Source organism: Mastomys coucha, unplaced genomic scaffold (genome assembly GCF_008632895.1).
Source record: "Mastomys coucha isolate ucsf_1 unplaced genomic scaffold, UCSF_Mcou_1 pScaffold14, whole genome shotgun sequence".
Taxonomy (NCBI): domain Eukaryota; kingdom Metazoa; phylum Chordata; class Mammalia; order Rodentia; family Muridae; genus Mastomys; species Mastomys coucha.
Window position 1 is genome coordinate 97,020,135 of NW_022196896.1, and position 17,173 is coordinate 97,037,307.

A 17,173-nucleotide genomic window follows, 5' to 3' on the forward strand; every position below is an offset into this window, starting at 1 on the left:
CTGCTCTTTCCTGCAGGCTCGTCATGCCAATGTAAGTACTCTAGATGCACTAAAAAGCTGATGCCAAGCTTACTATGCTCGCTACTCAAGCATCGTAGAAGACTAGGCACACCTGCTCTCCACGGCCATTTTAGCTTTCAATATCCCTAGTGTTTCCTTACGGCCTCTCTTCCTTTCACTCAACATATATTTTATAACTATTGACTATACTCAATCACTTAATAAGTCCTAGGACAAACACAACATTAACTCGCAAATGGCCTGCTCTCAACAACCTTGGGATCTACGAGTACAGGCAACATCGCTAAGGGGACTCCGCAGTGTGCTGGTGGCCCAGAACTTTTTCAAGGAAAAGGCAACCTTTATAAGCAAATATAGAATGTGTAGTGATTTTCTTATTGCAGTTATAACAGTTGTGTCTTAAAACTGTACAAAACATAACACATTCAAATTCTAAAAGACAGAAGTCTACAGTCTGTCTTGAGAACCTTCTTCTGAACCCATATGTCCTACAGTGCTACCAGGACCCTTGTCATATCTTCACCCCAACATCATCATCTCCAAGCCTGCTCTCCTGTCCTAGAAAGACCAGCTGGGTAATACAGAATAATATCCCCATCCAAAGATCCTTAACTAAGTAATAACTACAAAATCTCCCTTGCCATATAACATAATCATTCGTTCCAGGGATTAGGGCACAGGTATCTTTGGGTTATTAGGTATCAGGTATTATTCAGCCTTCCACAGAAATATCACATATGAAGGAAGTAAGGAAGCAAGCATGTTGCCACCAGGACATGGTGAGAAGGTTGTGTGCAGGAGACATTGGCAATCTCTACACCCACATCCAAAATGCATTAAGGATGCTGAAAATATTTAAAGACAAGTAGAAATCCTCAAAAAATGTGAAGAAGATTGGTTTCAAAGTTGAATATGGCAGTGATATACAGACTGGTTTGACATCGATCTCACAGCAGAGCCCAACAGGTCCCTTCAAGGAATGAAATGATCTCATGTAAGGAGAGGCTAGTCCTGGCAGCAGAGTGGAGGTCACAAGAGCACAGGTGGCCCTGTGCAGTCACGGTTCTGTAGGGTGGGAGCACAGTGGTGCCAGAACTGAGCATGTTCTGTATAGCCTCACTTTTAAATAGCAATAGCTATTCAATTGAGCAAAAATAATTATAATATGGAAATAGTACACCTGGGACTCACAACCTACCTGTGGCAATTTATAGCCTCTGGCTTAGAGAATCGCAATGCCAGCCAGCCACTTTATCTGATGCTTAGGGTTAGTATCAGCTCATAGGTACAACTGAGATCAGAGGTATCATTATTGATCTAGTCCTTAGACAGCCTTTTTATTGATTTCTCTATGCCACAATATTCAACTACATATCATCCAGTTGAGAAAATAAGGCAGAGGAATAAGATGAGTGACACCAAATAGTGAGATGTACTCGGTCAATAAGTATTATACTAACAACTGCAAGAGGAGAAAAATGGTTTGGATAAGCTCACCTGGCTTCTTTCTTACATAATCTTAAATTCTACAGCAGATTTGACCACCTTACACTATAGCCAACCCTGTTCTGGAAGATTCTCATCAGTATATTTGATTCTATGAAGAATCTGTGTTCACATATTCTGGAGGAAGCTGGGTTTCCCCTCCTTCGGGATAAATCTTTTGTAGTATAAGTCAGCTACGGCAACTGCGTTTCTCTCCCCACAGTGATTGGTCACCTAACTTGCCCATCAGTTCAGCTCCAATTACTGAAATGTGATGACGACTCTGCTATGGTGACTCGGGAGAGTTTTCTGGGCTCTTACAAAGAGGGAACATTTTTCAGACACTGGACTCTGCCATGTGACATCTGTAGTTTGCTGCAGCCACCCGTGTCTATGCCAGGGTGACTGAAAGAAGAACCAACATGTTGAACCTTAGTAAGGTCAAATGATAGCATAAACCACACACAGGAATGCCAGGGAAGTGGACATGTGCTTGATTGCTTCTCTCACAATAAGGAAAGAAATACGCTGGCTTTCATTTTTCAGAAAGAGAAGAAAGAAGAGAGCAAATGAGGGCAGGGAAGAGTGAAGGGCATGATCAACAGGGCTGACTGCAGAGATCTGACTCAACAATCACATCGGCATCAGTAGGTGGGTACCAACCACAGCCTCCCAGGAAAGGAGCAAACTACAACTGCTTGGAGCCTGAAGCCATTCCTAGAAGTACAGCCAGCCATGCGGGAAGCTATCTGGAGGCTGTTTAATGGAAAGGATTTTTTTTTTTTAAAGGAAAACCTCACTACCTGCTTAGATGACTTCAAACAGTGTCATGCTATAGTTTACTCACAGCTCCTGGCCCTGTGACTGAGCACCTGATAAGAACAACCTGAAGGAGGAAAAGACTTATTTGCAGCTTCAAAGGTGTTATCTCATTGGAGGAGGAAGCAGTGGCAGAGATGCTCATGTGCAACTGGAGGGAAGCAGAGCAAACCACAAGGGGCCAGGGCAATGCCTAACCCCAAAGACACAACCCTTAGGAAAGGCTACCTCCAGCCCTATCCCACCCTCTACAGTTCTCCCACCTCCCTGTTCAAATTCCAAATCTTCAATGGATGAAGCCATTCATTAGGTCAGAGCCATCGTGATGTAACTGTCCCTGGCAACCCTGGAGAAGTGTCACAGCTAGAAGAGTTCCTGACTAACCTTCTACATACTTCTCCATTCACAATCAAGACTGACCATCAAACACTGAAACTCGGCTGCCTGCCAGCAATATCTGGGGCTAATCGTGAGTATTCTAGCTATTTCTATAGCAAGTTAAGTTCTATCAACTCAAATGTTGAAATAGCTATGACGACAGCAATAAGAAATGGCACATACCACGGCAGAAGAAATGGTAAATCAATGAGATTAAACACGTGTGTTCAGGGGGTAAAGGACAAAAGAAGCCATGAGGTGGTCAAAATCAAAAGAACTCTGAGATTGTGGCACAGGTTAGCTATAATAACTTAGGGGTTGGAATGAAGGCTCAGAGGTTAAGAATTCTTGTGATTCTTCCAGAGGGCCTGAATTCCATTCCCAGCAGCCATAAGTGGTAACTCACAACTGCTGGTAACTCCACTTTTAGGGAACCCAGTCCCCCCTTCTGGCCTCCTCTTCACATGGTATATGGCACATGTATGCATGATGCATGCATACATACATACATACATACATAAATTAAAAGCTAATTTAATAGAAACAGCTTTCGTTAATAAAATTTTACTCTATTGGAATATGCCTTATAGGGTAAGTGGAAATAGGCTAGTCAAACTGTGAAAATCATGGTCAACAGAAGACAACAAGATTCCTACTAGAGAATGTGAGCACTCTGGCGACATCTTTTTATACTTGGTTCTCAAGGGGAAAATGAGACAAGTTCCCCTCTACTCTTTATTGATAAATGGATCTTTGTTGTCTTTTATGTTCCCCTGTATACCGTATAGTTTCTGAATGCACTGACCCTGCCTAAGTTCAAGACAGCTTTGAGAAGTTTCCTGTGCTTGGGAAGAAAGCTGTAAACTATGTGCTAAACAAGTTTCTCAAACTTCAGACGCAATACTACAAAATCTACACATTCCACAGTATCTTAGTTCTATGCTAAGACGAGACGCCATGACCATGGCAACATTATAAAAGAAAGCATTTAACTGGGGCAGGCTAACATCCGGAGTTTAGTCTGTTGTCGTCATGGCCTGAGACACGGAGGCATGTAGACAAACCTGGTTCTAGAGAGAGAGCTGAGTTGCACACCCAGATCAGCAGGCACCAGGAAGAGAAAAAGGAAGAGGAAGAGGCACTAGGCCAGGCTTGAAACCCCAAAGCCCACCGCCTAGTGACTCTCTTCCACCAACAAAGCCACGCCCACTCCAACAAAGCCACACCTCCTAATTCCTGTCTTGGAGCAACATTACCTAATGACCAAGGATTCAAACCTATGAGTCTATGGGGGGGGGGTGGCTTTATTCAAGCCACCATAAGCAGGTTTTAATAATTAATTTTCCCCGGTAGAGATCAGTGAATTACCTTCTTAGGGAATTTAACCAACATGAGATATCATTTGCCTAAACAAGGTTTCAGGTGTCCCGTCAGAAACAATCTTAAACATGAGTAAGGGATCCTCAAAATATAGAAAAGTACTGCATTTGTATGCCTAGGCATGCATTATTCCGTCTATTCTAGTGCCTCTCAATACATACTTGTTTGGTTTTAATGTATAGAATATAGGATGAGCATGTTCACATTACCGTATTTGTTTATTTTGCTGGACTCCACCCCCTGCAAACAAAAGGTGAGAAAAAGAAAATAACTAGCTCATTTTTAAATAGTCCCATGAGTGTAATGTAGAAGAAGATATATTTTCCTATTTACAAGTTCTTTGTACTTAATTTCTTCCTTATTATAAATTTGCCCATTTGGTAAAATTAAGTAATAAAAAATAATTAATATTGCAACTTACAGGAATTTAAATGATTTGTAATCCTTGAGGAATTACCAGCACATTAATAAGAACTGCATTCCAGGGAGAAGGCTTTGAATTATGCACAACTTCCACCTTGCTAACTAATTATTTCACCTTTTTTTCTCCTAACCCAGAAAATTGCTGAGAGATATCACTGGGTCCACCTTAACTTTTCACAAAATGTCAACTCTTTTTCAAACTCCAGTACTCTTGTTAGGTCTACAGTATACCTGCCTTTGAGTTTGAAGTTTGTTTTATTGCACATATATGTATGGCTTGGTGTAATTTTTTTAACAACTATTGGCTTATTAAGTGCAAGCTAGTATGTGTCTGCAGAAGAAAAAAATTTATGTGTTTATATCAACCTGTAAAGAAGTGTTCAGTGTAGTAATTCTGAGTCATTATAAAACATCAATTTGGAGACCGAGGTCAGTTTATACTAATAATTTTTATTATTTCTTTTCTCCCAGAGTCACTGAGCTGATTCTGTCAGGGGATCAGATTAATGAAAATATGAAATGTTATTACAGAGGAAACTGCATACAAAAATTAACTTTTCATGCAGATCCACCACACACTTTGCTGACCTCATTACAACCGTAAAAGGTAATTCTAGAGTTTCGTGTGCCCGTGACAGACAGTGCTGCCTTAGATGGAGCTACAGGGAGAGGGAGCATCTCAGGGCTCAACCACTTCACCTGATGGTGGAGCTCTGAGTGAGTCAAGAGGGGCAGGGTGCAATCAAGGGAATCTAAAATAATCTTCATTAAAAATGTAACATCCTCAGGGAATTCCCTGCGTCCCAGAAGGTGCTTAGATTAATGAATGGGTTTGGACCTCCCCTTCTTGAGTGCAGTGTGAACTAACTGCCATCAGCAAAGAGTATCTGTGAGGCAGGAACTCGTGTGTGTGTGTGTGTGTGTGTGTGTGTGTGTCTCGGAGGGGACAGGAATCACACTAAGTGAAATAGCCTAGTCACAGAAAGACAGACTCTCACTTATGTGGCAGAAAGGAGAATGCTTTTGGCCAGAGGCTGGGAAAAGAGGAAGTGGGAAGTTGTTTAACTGCTATGGAGTTTCTCTTTTGCGAGAGGAAGAAGTTGGGAAGATTGCTTGTATAAAGATATGGATGTACTTGATACTATGAATGGTTAAAATAAAATATAATAATAATTTTAGGCTATATGCATTTTAACATGATTTAAAGGTTATGAAAGAACTGAAAATATTTAATCAGTAGAAAAAGAGAAAAGGGAGTCACCACCTGAAAATAAGTATGGTACGTTTATTTTGTGACTTTAAGAAAAATCTAGCAGCAGTAAGAATTAGCTATTGAGCTAGAGACTCAGACTCAATACACAACAAAAAAAGTATACAGGACAAAGGACAAATACCTGTGGCCTGTGGTATTAATGACTTGGCTCAAGGCATGCTCTGGGAACTAGCCAGTAACAGGAAGTCTCGTCTTAAATGTGAGTCATCACTGTCACTTAGCAGCGATGTCTGGGTCCAGATTAATTTTCAGTTTCTGCTTTCCAAGTCATAGGTGGCCAAAGACTACCCTGCAGAAAGTCTATCCTTTTGTCTGTTGCCTTAGCCATCAGAGTACCAGCGCACTTTGCAAGCAGGAAATGACTACGTCTAATTCAACATCAGGCACGCACTCGAGTAGTTTTACTTTCACAGCGGTGTGACTAGTAAGTAATCAATGGCTGGCACAAAGAAAGTCGAGCTTTTTTAATAAATAGAAATATATAAATAGAGCCTTTAAGTATTCTGTTCTTTGAACTACATCATTATTGCCATATTCCCTATTTTTTAAAATAATACACTTTAAAAACACAATTTACCTGCTGGAAGTTTGTGCTCTTAAAGTGAACAACTTGGTGAGTTTTAGTCATCCACACCATCACCGTCATTTAGCTTCAAAACCTTTTATCGCCTAAAACTCTTACAGTCCATTAACAATCAGTCCCAACTCAGCCCTCTGCAACCCACCTCCTCTGTGTCCTGTTACAACCAGTCTAGACAAATGGCTTCTTTCACTTAACACAATACTTTCAAGTTTCTTCTATATCATGGTATTTCCAAGGACTTCACTTCTTTCTATGGCTGAATGGCTTCCAGAGCATGGATTATTATGTTTTGTTTTGGCTATTATTAATAATGCCACTATAAATATTTATGCAAAGCTTTTGTGTAGACACGTGCTATCATTTCTCTTGGATTTATACCCAAGAGCTGGACGCGTGTACAGTAATATTATACTTAGTCATCTTGGGAACAGCCAGGCTGTTTCTCTCCATGGTTGTAGTATTTTTCATTGTCAGCCGCAGTGGATGAGGGTTCCCATTTCTCTGCAGCCTTCATAACTATTACCATCACTTTTACATTCTGGGCATCTTTATAGGTCTGAAGTGGCATTTTGTTATGCTTTTGTGTTTCCCTAATAACTAATGATGTCAAGCAACACCCATATACTTACAGGCCACTCATTTCTCTTCTGTGGAGAAATACCTATTCGTTGCCTTTACACATTTTTATTTGGGTTATTTGTCTCTTTATTGTGGAGTTGTACAAGTTCTTTAACTGTCATAGAGACAAGTTCTCTAACAGATACACGTCAGCTTGTTTTCCTTCTTTGAGTTGTTTTTCCACACTTTTTTAGCAGCATTCTTTAAAATAAAACCTTTGATTTCGATGATGTCTAATTCATCTGTTTCCCATTCTTCCACCCCTTGTGGATTTGGTGTCATATCTACAAAACAGTTGCTTACCCCAAAGGTCCCAGGAATTGACTCTTCTATACCTCTATAAGGATTGTATAGGTTTGGGTCTTTCAGTTAACACTGATCTTTGCTGAGTTAACTTGTATTTGGGTCCAGGGAGGTATGTTACTTCATTTTGTTTGAGACAAGGTCTTGTTATCATTACAGCTAGGAAGTGTCAGGGAAGTCACCAGGCAGCACAGGCTGGCCTCTAACTCTCAATCTTCCTGACTGACAATCATCCTCCATGCTGGCACACAAGTATGTGGCTGAGGCTGCCCCGTCCCTTTGCATATGGATACTCTGCTGCTTTGTAGACTCCCTTCCCAAAGCCCGGACAGTAAACGCAGCGCTGCCCACCTGTTGAACGGAACCGGTTACATTCAGAAGCTCCACCCCCATTGAGCAAGAAGGAAGTAACTGATTGGACTGTTACACTGACGTAGTTTGGGGGAAGGGTTTTGCCCCAGGTATTTTACCTGTTGCGGGAACAAAGGATATTATTAAATTTCAAGATGACTGAGTGACCAGACCTCGTGTCGTCTAATGTTTTATTTTTCCACGTGGGTACGGTATAGTATGGCTAGCCTATCTCTTATTTCTCTTTCAATCTCTTCCTATCTATTTATTACTCCTATTACCAGAAGAACCCTTTATTTTATTTACGTTGGCGCTGGCTGCCAACACTGCTTCAGCACTCTGTTGGTTCACTACACTCTCTCATCCTCGACAACAGCAATAGACTGTTAGACAAATTGTTAGACAACAATTGTCTAACAGTCTATGACTGGACTTTCAAATCGACTTCTTTCTTCGTCTTTATATGACTAGTAGGTGCCCCAGATCACACCTTGATCCAATTATTAATTGACCTATTTACTGAGCTAGGTTTCCATACATTACCAGCCTTGAATCGATAAGAGATCCACAAGTCACTGCCTCTCCTGTGCTGGGATTAAAGATGTGAGTCCCTATCCCAGACTCTACTCAGACCTTAAACTTCCTTCTAGAATTGGTTTTTCCTGTTATGTCATTCTAGGAATTTGTTCACGCACATTAGAAAACTTCTGTGGGTATCTATTCACAGTTTGTTTATTGTCTCATCTGTTTTTGTATCTTCAGTAATGTTTTTGTGCTCATTCCTAGTTTTAATAGCATTCTTCTCTTTTTCCTAGTCAGCAAAGCAAAAGTTGCCTATTTTGTTTCTTTTCAATGTGTCTCTTATTCATTGTTGCACTTTCTCTGCCACTTAGAGCCACTGTTTTTTTTTTTTCCTGTCTTTGTTGTTGTGTTGTTTGTTGCTTGTATCTGGCTGCTTGGCTCTTTTTCCTCCTTATTTTGCAAAGGTACATAGTTTGTATAATGAACCTTATACATAGGACATTTTAGCTCCAGCCTCTCAGCACTTGATTTATTTGAATTATGTATGTTTAGTACATTATTATTGATGTCATTACCATTTAATTTGTTTGTGATTTCTTCTATGTCCCTGTGGTTACTCGGGAACATACCTAGTACTGCTGTTAAGTCTGGGACAAGAAGCACAAATAAAAGCTGAAAGAAAAGTTTACTAATTTATAGTAAGAGGTAGATCTTATGTAACAGAAAGCACCCATGGTCACTTTCATCTTTTGCCAAGATTTCTTTCATGCTTCCACTGTCTTGATATTCTGTATTTTCCTGATGGCTTAAGGACTGGTACCAAAGAACATTTGTACTTTGCCATACTGAGTGGACAAAGAAAAACAAAGCAAATCCATGTAGTTCAACAATTTAAAATAGTCACTTTCAGAATGAGAGAAGATGCATCAGGGAACTAATGTTTAGTGGGTGCACTCTGTGGTCCTGCATGCCATTTTCATTAGTTATTATAGTACCATGTGCTAATTTGTTCCCAGTCTCCTTATGAGATCCCAGAAAATTAAGCCATTTTGCATTAGGTCACAATGACAAATGAAGTCCCAGGAACTGAACCTAGTTCTGAGCAGTGCCACAGCCCATGATCCTTCCACTGACCTTTACTTCCTCAGAGGCACAGGCACAGGCACAGGCACAGGCCCTGCATGACTACCTTTTGAAAGTTTGTATTCAACCTTAGGGATATCCCAGCCATGCTGGTTGTACATTTCTTTGCTTTCGTAAAGCTCCTACTGGTCTAGTTTCACATTAATTTTTATCTAAATGTCCCACTCCAAATGATGGATTTTGAAACATGGTTCATCATTTCTACATGTAGTTGTATTCGCTTTCTATTAATACGCATTACTATTTCCATGCTTTCAAATCTTGGAGTTTCTTTGATAAAGTCTGCATTATCCTGATAAAATTCTATCTCCATTTTATTTCATGCTATGTCCCAGTGTGGTGGTTTAAATGACAATGCTCCCATAGGTCATATATATTAAATGGTTGGTCCCAGTAGGTGGAACTGTTTAGGAAGAACTAAGAGGTGTGATCTTCTTGGGGGGTGTGTCACCGGGGGGTGGGCTTTCAAAAGCCCACACTAGTCCTAGTGCCTACTAGTCCTAGTGTCTCTCTCTCTCTCTCTCTCTCTCTCTCTCTCTCTCTCTCTCTCTCTCTCTCTCTCCTCACTGTTGCATCAGATCAGACATGATCACTCAGCGATTTCTCTAGCACCATGTTCCCTGTCATGATGATAATGAACTAAACCTGTAAAACTGTAAGAAAGCCAATTAAATGCTTTCTTTTATAAGAGTTGCCTTGGTCATGGTCTCTCCTTACAGCAATAGAATAGTAACTAAGACACCTGATATATTTGAAATTCTGATTATTATTATCTCTACTACCTGAACTTGCCATTTTTCAATTCTTATTCTTTTTATTACAACTGTTGGGTTTCTGGCTACCTTATTATCACAGGCTTACATTCTCCATTTCTGCGATCAGCTCTTGAGTCTACTCCATCAGAGGATGGATGCAGAAGCCATAAAGTCAAATTTCACTGAACCCAAGTTGAAGACATGGGCAAGTTACTTTATCTTTTAAACTTGACCTCATGTGTTTACTGTGAATTTAAACAGATTTGTGAAATGCTTACAAAGTTCAAGCACCAAATATTCAGTAGCACTGACTATTATTTGTATTAATAATGATCATCTGCTGCTATTGTTAATCCATATGAAGGAGCTTATGTATATATATACACACATACACCATACTTTTCAATGAGTTATTATCTAGAATCTGGTAATCTAATACTCACATAACATATGTGTATATATATACATATATATATATACACAAATTTCTACACATTTAGCCATTAGATTCCCACTGTCTTTTAATATTTTCAGCATTTGAAAACATTTTTAAAAATTGATTTTTTTTTCTTCCAGGCATGTTATAGTGTGAGAAACTAAACTTCTGATTTGAGGAAGAGTTGTGTAAACTTGACAAGGCCTTGTTCCTTAGTAAGGAAGCAATGATCACCCAAAGGTTCCAATTGCATTTAATGGCTTGTGATTAGGTAGTTCCAGGAAGCCTCACTCCCTCACCTCTTTCCACTGGACAGCTCCTCACATTTTGACTTTGTTGGAAACTTTTTTTTTCTTCAGAACTCTGCATCTTCAGAATGTTCTTTTACAGGGAGATCTTTGTCAGAAAAACAAAGTGTGCAATCTGCAGGACACTGAGTCTTCTATTCAGCCTCCAGGGGAAATGGAAGCTGATTGTACTACCCCATAAATACAGCTTGCCTTGGATTGTACAGTGGAAGACTAAAAAAGAAACCTTTAGAAATGAACACTAAGATTTTGTGGTTGACCCAGTTCACACTTACTTCCTTACAACCTTCCAAGTAGCAATTGCTTTCTTAAGCAGTTGTACTAGAATTGTAAAATTGTAGTGATGAGTCTCTGACCTTGATCTCCTAAATATCTAAATTTAGGGTTATGTACACACACATTATCCAAGTTATGCATACTTTCTGTGTCTCTGTTGTTTATATCTTGATCATAAATATTTGGACTAGAGAGTTTGGTCTTCATTTTCATGTATTTATCTACCTTATAGAGATTTTGTTGCCTTATTTCCATCTTTTCTACTTTAAAATTTATTTGAAGAATACTAACTTGTAGGTAGTTTTTCCCCAATTATAAATCTCTGTTCATGTCTTCTGCATGAAATACATACCCAATAGTCATTGTAATTATGGCCATACTTAAAGGAAGCTATGATGCTTGACAGAAATATGAGGGAGAAAAAAAGCAGAATGTGATGAGGGTCAATTTCTCTGTAGTATACAAGAGGTTATAACTCCTATGTAGTATACAAGAGGTTATAACTCCTATGTGGTATACAAGAGGTTATAACTCCTATGTGGTATACAAGAGGTTATAACTCCTATGTGTTCTGCTTTTCTTCATTTTTTTATTGACTTAGGTCTGGCCCTTGAGCAACTTTTTTATTGTACTAAATCTTGTTTTATATAAATGCCAAGGTATCCCTTCCACCATTTTCTTCACATTGATCAACATTATTTCATTGGATTTCCCTCTAAAAATGTATGGAAATAGCTTATTTGTTTAAGTCACACCCCTATTTTGTCACAGGCCTTTAATCCTTTCTCATTATATGAATGGAGATTAATAAAAAGGGGGTAGGGAGAGAACCCATATGCACAGTTGACTGTCATCTTGGACAGCTGATCTACAACTGCTCTGCAGGGACAAAAATATCCCAAGTGGATAGTTTACATCTCTCCTAAAACTCAAAATTTGAATTCAGCTCTGGATCCTGTAGATTAGCATAACAGTTGAATTCTACACAATTTTCACTAAGCTACTAATACTATCATCATCATTATCATCATCATCATCATCATCATTTTCACCTTTAAATTTATTACATTTAGAGTGCATATGCATGTGTGTGTCAGATGTATGTAACAGAATATAAATGTGGTCAGAGGACAACTTCTAGGTGTTGGTTCTTACAAATGTAACTTTTATTTCCCTGAAGTAATTGTCATCTCAGAAGCTCCCTGCTGAATAACTTTCTAGTTCTTTCTGAATTCTGGCTGGCTAGTTCAATTCAGCTGTTCTGGCTTAAAATGCCTCTACAAGCTGACTGGTTCAGTCTGGCTTCTCTTGGCTTCTTACTAAATGGCTCTGTTTGGAAAAACTGCCTCTGAATTCCAGGAATTGAACAGCACTGACTGTATAGACTGAAAGGAATTGAGCAGAACTGAACAAACTCAACTGAACTCATCTGCATTCAAGTGAACTACACCAAAGTGCACTGCACTGAACTCAACTAAATTGTCCTCCCTCAGTTAGATATCCAGCTCAAACATGGCTGCTTCCTTCTGCAGACTAACCTTAACTTACATTGTTTGGGATTAAAGGTATGTACAAAGGGCATGTCTTTATTACAGCCAGGTCATACAGTAATGTAGAGCATGTCTACATTCCAGAAGTATTATATAGACCTAGAAGATCTTTGGATATGATCCCTTGCCAGAGCAGCCATGTTGCTGGTTCTCTCCTATCACAACGAAGGATTCCAGGGATCAAATGTGAGCCATCAGGCTTGGCAATGGGCACCTACTGAGCCATCTTGACAACTCTGTTAAGTGTCTTTTAACAAAGAAGCATCTTAGCTCCTCTACACATAGCTAACCCCTCCCCCATATACACACACCTACACACATGGGACTTACATAGAATTAGAGTTGGCTTCAACTGCCATATAATCTAGTAATTATTTCTATATACAAGCTATCATGGGCTGAACTGTATCTTTCCCCATTGATTCAATTCACATATTAAAACCCTTATACCTAGTACCTGAGAATGTGACTCATAGTTGGAAATATCACTTTAAAGGGATAACATATAAATTTATATGTATATAAAATAACCCATTACTTTTTATGCTAACTCCAAAAAATAAGTACAAAGTATTGATGCCTGGAGGAAACACAGTAAGTTAAAAATGTGGTAATTAGGGTAGGCCCTATTCTAATGTGATAGGTATTCTTTAGTTCAAGACACAATTTACACAAATTAATAGGTTTCAGTGAGACATTTTCAAACATACATATAACACACTTTGGTCAAATGTGCCCTCACTTGTCCCTTTAATACTCCTCAGATGTCCTTTCTTTAACTTTCATGTTTTGTTTTGTGGAGGTTATTTTTGGTTTTTGGGGGGAACTGTTTGTTTGTTTTTGATTTTGTTTTTTTGTTTTTTTTTTTTTAAATCTAGGTTCACTTATAGGAGATGACATGGTCATTTGTTCTTATCAGACATTGGGACATAGGCATGCAAACAGAAGACCATGTGGTAGCATCAAAGATGACATTTGCAAGCATGGAGAAGGTTCCAAAAGAAAGCAAGACTTTGATCTCAGACTTTTCCCCTTGGGAAGTATGAGAAAATAATTTTTTGATGTGTACACTAGCTTCTGGGTGCTACTTGGTTATGAAAGCCCTAGCAAACACATCAATAAATCATAAGCAAGTACAAGTAAGTAGCAACAGGTGGTGATGGTGACTTACGAGTTCTGCCTAGCTCTCTTCCCTATGACACAATGTCTGCTTTGCCGATGGCTCCTTCCTAAATAATTAATTGTTCCAGGCTCACCAATACCCAAGGCCTTAGGTGTCCGTTGATTACTCCACATACTTCCCTGTCTTGCATTCTGGCAAACTGTACTGATGTTGTTAAAGCCCAACAACTAACACTGATTGCTGTCAATTTTCCTAGAACTCATACAACGAAGTTATTTACTTTCTCGAGGGGACCCTTTCCTGTTTTGTTTTGTTTTTTCCCCCTACATGCACATTCTTGGATCCCTCCTCAGATTCCCATTCCTCCGTTTCTTTAAGGTTTAAGTTGAGAGTAAAAAACCTTGGATTCTGAGATAGACCAGTATGGGTTAAACTGTTTTTTTGTTTTTTTGTTTTTTTGTTTTTTTTTTACAGTAATAAATGTTCACACTTAAGGTGGCTTATGGAGACAGAAGCTCACCTATCTCACAGAAAAGAAATCCCAGGGTTGGCAACTAGGATCTGGCACAGGGGATCCAATGTCATGGGGGAACAGCCTCCTTCCATCCTCCCTCTCTATATCTGGGCATATTCTTGCCTGACAGTTCTCAATTTTGAAGAGGAACGTGAGAGAAGAGGGAAAAAGGCTTGCTCTACACCTGTCAAGATGAATCACAGGCATGGAATCACACCACCAATTACCGCAGACACTGGGAAGTAGTGTAGACTAGCTCAGGTTCAAGCTTATACGCTTCCACTAAGGAAGGAAGAGGAGTAATAAGAGGCAACATCTAAAAATCTCTATTAACTGTGGGGGGCAACAATCTCAAAGTTCCTGCTGGTCCACAGCATGCCGGTAAGGAATGATCCCGAATGCCTACACTTACGTCCTGTCTGCAGACATTTCAAGTTTCAAGTTTTTCTTCTATTTCTATGTGATGATGACAATGGTTTGGCAGCCTTTTATCTCTATATTTTATTTCAAAAATGTGTGACAGATCAAAAGATTTGTTTTAAACATTATGCAATGAGGGATGGTGGAAGGAAAAGGCAAGTCGTAAGTCCTGGCCCAATCTGACACAATTTACAGGAGGCTGTGACACGTTCTCACCAGATATGGAACATCTCCTCCATGTAGTTGGGTGACAATTGCTGTAAATTTTTTGTGTCCTTCCTTTCATTGAGATGAAACTCTATTTTCAATCTTAACAACTCAACTGATTTTGTAGCTCAGGCAACACGATGTAACCTCCAAGCCTAAGCCTGAGATTTATAGTTTCTTCCTTCACTACTTGAAATATGTCTTTTTGGAACTTAGCTGCCATATTCTCAAAAACTGAATCCAGCGTGAGAGGCTGTGTAGGGGAAGAACCAAGATACGGGAGGATGCACAGCTAGATGCTGAACACTGCTAGATGACATAGCAAAATCAAGTTACAGATGTGAGGCACCCCAGCTGACACATGTAGAAGCATCCATCTGAGTTTATCAAGATACAAATTCATAACATATGGTACATTTCAGACACAGCTTTCTATTATTATTATTATTATGATTATTATGATTATTATGATTATTATTATTATTATTATTATTATTATTTTGTTTTAAAGTCCAGTTTTCCTCATCCCATTCTTCCTCCCCCATCTCCAAGAGGATATCCCCGTTATCCCCACTCCACTAAACCTCCTCCCTCGCTGGAGCCTAAAGTCTCCTGAAGGTTAGGTGCTTCTTCTCTCACTGAGGCCAGACTAGGCAGTCCTCTGTTGTATATGCAGACACAGCTTTCTTATATGATGATATCTGATGCACACACTACAATGTTCGAGAGTAATAAAATACAATTTGGTTTCTTCTAACTTTGACTTATAATATTTGTTGTCATTTTGAAATAATATTTAGGCTTATTAAATCATCAGGAAATACGAATTTCTCCTCCTCAATCATCTTTGAATTCACATTGCCTTTACTAGAAGCAGACCCAGTCATTACGTAAATATTTATTGAATAACATGATGTTTTCCAAGACATATACATTTATAATGTCAAAAGTAAATGAGGTATAAAGAATGAAGACTTTTGGATAAACAATGTAAAATTTTCAATAAAATATTTATGCTTTTGGAAATTATTTTGAACATTTTAAGGGAATGACATTTACAGATAAAATGTTTTCCTTCAATATAAAAAAGTAAGAAAAAGAAAACCACTTTTGGTAATCCCTCACTTTGTTAGTCATACTGAATTGACCTTTGATTTCTGACTACTTTTCAAAACACATTTCCTGTACCATTGTGTAGCTTTTGGAGGTTTATAAGTTCAGAGACATATTTGGAGTTCAAGTATTTTTTTGCCACAATAAAAACAACAAAACCTCAGACTGTAGACAGCTTTGGAAGATCTTTCCTGTGTGTTTACTTTGTGAACTCATTAGTCTATGCCATTTAAAGTCCCTCCTCCTCATTTGTAAAGATGACCAGGAATTCATGAATGATAAAGACTCTAACACAAAGATTAATCATGTTTGTGATGCTTATACTATGGAGTATATGATTATGAGTGTTTGAGTTAGGGTTTCCATGGCAACTCTTATAAAGGCATACATTTAATTGGAGGTGGCTTACACTTTCAGTGGTTTAGTCCGTTATCATCATGACAGGAAGCGTGGCAGCACACAGGCAGACATGGTGCTGGAGAAAGAGCTGAGAGAAAGAGGAAGAGAAAGAGCTATCTTGATCTGCAGGCAGTCAGGAAATGACTCTCCTCTGCAGTGGGTGGAGTTTGAGCATAGGACCTCAAAGTCCAGCCCCACAGTGACTCACTTCCTCCAACAAGGCCACACCTCCCTGATGGTGCCGCTTCTCATGGGCAAAGCATATATTCAAATCACCACCGTGAGGATACTCAGGAAAATGTTCTCTATATTCTAGGAAGGAAAAATATATTACAAGGTTTAAGATAACAAGAATCTACATCTAAGTTTCTCCTTGTTCAAGAATGTAAACAATCTCTCAAGAAACCAATTACTACCATGAAATCACATGAAAGCAGGAGAAAGTACAGCCTGAAGATATTCAGCCTGTAATATTTCCTATATGCCAAAAATATTCCAAGGTTTTTCATAGTGCAAGGAATTTATTAAAGATATTATTGATTTAACCTACATCTATTGAATACTTGCAACATAGCTTGAGAATATTCTGACAGTAACATTGTAATTATTAGAAATTTAGATATTGGCCTAGTGAGCTTCTAGAAGGGCTATCTGCATCCAATATATCAGACTCATAGCAGTGCTGCCAAAATCTTTTCCTGTTCTCTTGATAGCTGAGAATTGGTTTGCCTTCATCATACACATCTATCCACTGTAGGTGGGGGTTTTTTTTG

The 17,173-nt window shown here is 38.9% G+C and overlaps 1 pseudogene; it reads left to right on the plus strand.

The window, feature by feature from the left end:
* Positions 1-256: 256 nt before the first annotated feature.
* Positions 257-17,173, plus strand: part of LOC116089463 — a 30,250-nt pseudogene continuing 13,333 nt past the window's right edge.